Consider the following 5,717-nt stretch of genomic DNA (forward strand, 5'->3'; position numbering starts at 1 on the left):
AGTTTAGTGTTTTGAGCTCTGGTAAGATGCCAAGATTCGCACCCATACAGAAGTACTGGTATTAAACATTGTTTTAAAAGTTTCTCCACCAATTTATTGGCGGGTTGCGAGCTCTTTGTGCATGCTTCCATTCAAAGTTATGTGGAATCCCGAGTATTTTAAGCTGTCAACTTTCTCGGTCGTTTGCCCATTATTTGAGAGAGGCTGATCAGGTTATAAGCAATAGTTTACAAGGAAACTATGTACACTAGGTGCACAAATGTCGAGATCCGTGCATTTTGTAAGGCATTATCGGCACTATCGACAAAATCAAGAAAGGAGTTCTGCTTTGGTTGGGACATGTAGAGCGAATAAACGGCCATAAAAGGTTAACAGTTGGAGTGTTGATGGATGCAGAAAAAGAAGATGACCGAGTAAGACTTGGGATGACTAAATTCAACAAATACTTGAGATGGACATCAAATGTCGGAATAATCGGCGCGCGTGCGCGAGAAGATATATGAATGAAAAGGAAGCGAGGTCTACATGCAATGCTAATGGTTGGGCTTCTTATGGGGAAACGGCTCGAAGGTTTTTGTATTTTGTTTTATTTCAAATGTGTGGTTACAAAGTAAGTTATTTGAATATAAAGATAACTTATCAATCTATATAATGTTGCCACGTCGTAAACAGATTATTATTTTGTTAAATTTAACTAAAAGTCTTCTATTCCGAAATCTGGAATGCCAAAATCGTCCGTTGGGAGGATCTGAGCAGCTTGGACCGGTGTATTTGTTGGCGAATACAAAATGGAACTCTGAAGAGGTTGAGAATTTAGTTGGACTGGAGGTTGGCTATTCGGATATATGTTCACGAAATTGTTTCCAGGGATATATGGTGTTTGATTTGGCGCATTATGTACTTGGTCATTTGTTTCAAGGCCTCGGTTCCCATTCTGACCATTCGGTACAAAGCCATTGTTCCCTGGATAATATGGCGATTGGAATCCATATCCTGTCTGCTGATGTCCCGGATTTATATACACGGGGTTTCCAAAACTCGGCTGCTGGATCCCCGGATTGATATAAATTGGGTTCGTGGCTCCTGAGTTTGGGTACATGGCTCCTTGGTTTGGGTACATGACGCCATGATTTGGGTACATGGCTCCTTGATTTGGGTACGTGGGTCCTTGATTTGGGTACATGGCTCCTTGATTTGGGTACATGACTCCTTGATTCGGGTACATGGCTCCTGGATTCGGATTTATGGCGCCTTGATTTGGATTTCGATTGACAGACGTTCCCCACCCATTCGGATTCGGAAATCCAGTTGGAGGACAGGCGCCTGTGTTGCAGGGCATCACTCCACTCACCACATATGACTTGTCGGTTTCCTCGAAGTTGGAAGAAGTTTTGACTATTCTTTTATTGCCAGTTTTTTGAAAATTTTGTTGAGCTAGAAAAAAAAAAGGATTAAAAATTGTTGCCATTTTACTAAAGAAAAGTTGAATGTTAAGTATAAGCAGTAGCTTAGTATTCCAATCTCCTACAAACTATTGAGAAAAGTGTTAAATGCCTACAGAGGCAGAGAAGAGGGTTGAACGCCACTTTAGTTTGTCTTTGCAAACATACCTCGCTTCCTCTGGATTCATACACCTTTTAATGCAAGCTGACGATTATTCCGACTTTTTTCATTTTTTTATTCTTTATTTGGATAACCAACAGCTATATTTATCTATCTATGTATATAAAAATGAATCGCCGTGTTGTGTCTCGCAAAAACTCGAAAATGGCTCGACAGATTTGCGTGCGGTTTTATAAAAAAAATTCTAATTCACGTACTCAAGGTTTACAAATAATAACGTCTTCAATATATTGGAGTAGAACAAAAGTTAGAAGCATATATATGTTTTCATCGATATTCAAGGTAGCATTCGTCTGAAATGCATACATTGTAAAATTTGGAGGTTGTTGCTTTTTTGCATACTAAATTGAATGTTTTTTAACGTTTACAATCAAAAAATGTTTTAATGGATAGTAAATTTAATAGTTTCGTTACAATTTTTAATTTAATTAAATTATTTTTAACTCTTGTGTGGCTGTGATGTCACATTAGTCGACATTGGACACAAAACTTGATATATCTCTCTTATTTTTTAAAATGACGAATTCGTATTTTTTGTAATCTTCAAATGGACATTTTCACACCGGATTTGGAAAGTGAATTTTGTACAACTATGCTGGATGTTAATACAAAAAAATATTTATCCTCGCTACGCGAAAACAGAGTTTCCGCTAATTCAGCAACACATATGTATAAGAAAGAGCACGAAGATAGAACTCATCACAAGGAAGACAGAAACGCTGTTCTATGGCAGTGTGAAAGAGACAAAAACAAAAGTAAGTAAAGTGTAAAATAGATTCAGATTTCAGCCGGTTGATAACATTGATGGGAAACGCACGCGCGTAATCTGAGCGGCGTATTTATGATTATTATTTTATTTTACTAAAACAGGGCTAAATTTTATGTTTATTTGCACAAATAATGGAAAAGGGATTATTAAACAGTATGTCTCCATGTTTTTTTTTTCAATTTTTGAACTTTAAATTATTCCGTCTTTTACTAGTGGTAACACGATGTTACATCACCGCGCGCAAAGGGATTATTTATCACAGTCTTTTAAGAGTTAATGAATTTTAAGTAATGCCTTAATAATTTTATCTGACTTTTGATACATTTTTGAAAAACGGATTCATACACGAAATGCGCCACTGTTTGTAAGTAGACCAGAGTTTCACAGTTGCGAAAACAATTTTATGTTTCAATACAATAATTTGATGTTTTGGAATTCAACCATACCTACTTTAATTCATTATTTGAATATTAATAATTTTAAGTTTTGGAATTCATCATAAACAAGTATCTAGGTACCTATTTATCAATAAAAAGTCTTTTTCTTTGTATACGAACAGTTTTTGCGCGCTTTCACGACACAATCAAGCATTTTTCTTTTCATTTGAAGACAAATATTAAATTAAATTTTAACTGCAATATCCGATCAAGAAATACAAGAGCGTCAAATAATTTAACTTGCGAACAACTTAAGACTAACAGAAAAAGAAACAGTTTTGTATATACAGCAATAAAGTTCTAATGTTCTAAGTTCTTCAATAGTTCACTTTCTAATGACCTAAAAAAAATATAAAACATATACGTACTGAAAAAATACCCGAATTAAACAGTTTTTACAGCCCGTGTTAGTGATATGTGATGTTACTTTATCGACTTTTTATTAATACCATTGAATCATAATTTAATTTTTATTTATTTACATATACGCCCAATTGGCATTTTTATGGACACATTTATACATAGACAATTATTATAAAAGAAAGTAGAAAGACACAATGGTATATAGTAGACTTGGTGGGAGTGGAAGCGGGAGAGAAGTGTTTATAATTGAATTTGATTCAGTGATCGTTTGAAAGAAGACAACTTGTTATCAAAGAAATCAAGACTGGTATGTTTGTTGGCAGACCTGAGAATTCTGAGCATAGGGGAATGAAAACCATAGTTAGTTCTTTGGTTATCGGTATGAAAGAGTACGTTTTGCCTAAGGTTTCTTGTTGGGATATTTAATTTTATCGAGCTCAGTAGTTCAGGCGCATCAAAGAGTGAGTTGAGAATTTTAAATAGGACTAGAAGGTCGGGTTTATTTCGACGGTCTTGAAGAGAAGATATATTCAAGGCAGTTTCTAACTCATTATACATATATAGGTCTCTGGATAAGCCCAACCTCCAGCCTATCTTTCTTAAAAATCGATGTTGAACTAATTCAATATTCTTGATGTGAACATCAATTTATGGAGACCAGATAACAGAAAAATACTCTAGGTGCGAGCGAACTACGGAACAGAAGAGAGTTTTAAGGGTTTTGATATTTTTGAAGTCAGCTGTGCTTATAATAAATTATTTCCCATTATACCAGCACTTTTACTGATTAGGAATTATTTGTACAATTAAAATATGTAATGTAATGAAATATGTAAAATTAAAACGATGTATTTTGTCATTTTTGTAATAAATTAAATGTTGTTAATTAAGGTTTCGAATTAAATGTCAAGCTCACATCAAAACACGGGTGGCGATTAAAAAATGATCAGATTTGCATTGGGCATGAGTTGAGTGTCATAATTTTAGAAGGCTCAAGGTTAAACGCGATCTGACTTATCTTCATTAACACGCATTCACGTATTTTATCCATAGATGGTGGCACTATCGTGGTGACTTTTGGACGATTTTGATTTGAGCACGAAAAGGCATCTTAGCCAATCATATTAGGAGATAAACGAAAAACAAAACTTTATTACGAATTTATAAATAGCTCAAAAAAGTCCAAAATAAATAACGTGTGTAATTAATTTCGAAAAAAATATTTGTTCAACAAGCTAATAGCATGCAAGGATTAAATTTCACTCAAGGAAAACCAAATGCCGGCTATATAATGCCTGCATAACACCTGTACTCCGCTACGGATGCGAACCAGGGCACCTCACTAGGGCCCAAAACAGCAAGATTCTGAGTGCCTCCTGAGAGCTTTAACCACGATGGCCTACTTTACAAGGATTCAGGTTCTCGACGTCCTGGACGTCCACCGCTGACTGTTCGTCGGCAGTTCTTGTCAGAACTACGGGACGCGAACCTGACTTGGGAGGATGCCCAGGCGACGGAGATGCTTGGAGGATCTTTGCGGACACCGTATGCTCCGACTAGGGAGCGGACATGGAATAATGATGATGAAATCAAGGGTAAAAATATTATCTTACCAGCTCTGTCAATCCGTATAAGCACATCTGCCAATGGACTTCCGCTAACTAATAATCCAAACAGAAGAAGATATGATAGAATCTGTTGACAAAAAAAAAAAAATTGCAAAAACAACAACAACAAACCATCACGCCGTTTCCCCGTAAGGGTAGGCAGAGAGGATAGAACGCCACAACACTCTATCTTTGCATACAGATCTCGCTTCCTCTACACTCATACATCTTCTCATGATTATTCCGTTTTTTGACATGTCCATCTTTAAGTATTTGTTGGATTCGGTCATGCCATGTCTTTCTCGGTCTACCTCTATTTCTGCATCCATCAACATTCGCATTGTAAATATTCTTAGCCGTTCTTTCGCTGTCCACTCGTTCTACATGTCCAAACCAGCGCAGAGCTCCTATCCTGATTTTGTTGATAATGCTTGTCTCAGCCTTACATTATTTTTTTAATTTTTAAAATTTATTTTGTTCATAAACGCCCAAAAGGCATTTACAAAAAAAATAAAAAAATACATGCTAACATACTAAATAATAAATACAGAATATACAGAAAAAATGTGTGAAATTAGTTAGAAAGGATATAGTAAACAGTTTTAGAAAGTAAAAAAAAAACAATAATAACAAAGGGATGCAAGAAAAAACTGTAAACATACAAAAAAAAATGCAAAGATATTAGCCTATGAAATAAATTCTGTAAAGCAAACACAGTAAATAAAGTGTTACGGTAAGCGAGAAAGACAAATTTAAGTTAAATTAATAAACAAGCGAGCATATATTATCGCGAAAAAAGAAAAAATAAAAATATGTATATATGAAATGCGTATTTGCCAATACTACTACTAATGTACGGATCTCAACATTTGTGCATCTATCGTACATAGTTTTACCACACATTCGCCTGAAAGATCG

At 35.3% G+C, this 5,717-nt stretch overlaps 1 long non-coding RNA gene across 1 annotated transcript; it reads right to left on the bottom strand.

Annotated features, from left to right (window-relative positions):
* Window positions 1–569: 569 nt before the first annotated feature.
* On the bottom strand, window positions 570–4,936 carry LOC148277873 (uncharacterized). The gene is made up of 2 exons (XR_015823348.1): window positions 4,806–4,936; window positions 570–1,434 (listed from the first exon to the last, which is right to left on the bottom strand). It is a non-coding gene; the product is annotated as an uncharacterized LOC148277873 (long non-coding RNA).
* Window positions 4,937–5,717: the final 781 nt, after the last annotated feature.

Source organism: Micrasema longulum, unplaced genomic scaffold (genome assembly GCF_059751315.1).
Source record: "Micrasema longulum isolate JH-2025_06_02 unplaced genomic scaffold, ASM5975131v1 h1tg000964l, whole genome shotgun sequence".
NCBI classification, from domain to species: Eukaryota; Metazoa; Arthropoda; class Insecta; order Trichoptera; family Brachycentridae; genus Micrasema; species Micrasema longulum.